At 40.0% G+C, this 623-nt stretch overlaps 1 protein-coding gene across 1 annotated transcript in view; it reads left to right on the plus strand.

The window, feature by feature from the left end:
- LOC119582257 overlaps positions 1-623 on the plus strand; it is a 3,632-nt gene that overhangs the window by 676 nt on the left and 2,333 nt on the right. The window lies entirely within an intron of this gene.

A 623-nucleotide genomic window follows, 5' to 3' on the forward strand; every position in this document is an offset into this window, starting at 1 on the left:
TTGTCAGGCAGACTCTACATTGTGAATATCGTACTCCTTGAGTTTATGCTGCCAGAATGACATTACAAAATGAGAATGGCCGCTGTGGGTTGACCTTCGAAATGGCCGCCTTGAATACCATGATAAACCCCGAAGCAAAAACACAGTAACTGATGAAAATAAGAAGAGTCCATTTCAATACAGGTATCAGCACCAGGTAGGTTGTGACAGTACATTTATCAGACTGGTGACGTCACAACATAATCACGGGGCATATTGATGACGTAACAGCAGCAAATTCACGGGCCAGATTGATGACGTCACAACAGCATAATCTCAGGACAGATTGATGACGTAACAGCAGCAAATTCACGGGCCAGATTGATGACGTCACAACAGCATAATCTCAGGACAGATTGATGACGTAACAGCAGCAAATTCACGGGCCAGATTTATGACGTCACAACAGCATAATCTCAGGACATATTAATAATGTCACAACAACATAATCATGGGGCAGATTGATGGCAAATGATGGTATGACAAATTATATGTCAATGGAACTTATGATTCGACTATGAGATTATTAAATTGCTGTTTTTTAAATCATCATTATCATATCTTAGTAATGGTGACTGTGATAA

Source organism: Penaeus monodon, chromosome 15 (genome assembly GCF_015228065.2).
Source record: "Penaeus monodon isolate SGIC_2016 chromosome 15, NSTDA_Pmon_1, whole genome shotgun sequence".
Lineage (NCBI taxonomy): Eukaryota > Metazoa > Arthropoda > Malacostraca > Decapoda > Penaeidae > Penaeus > Penaeus monodon.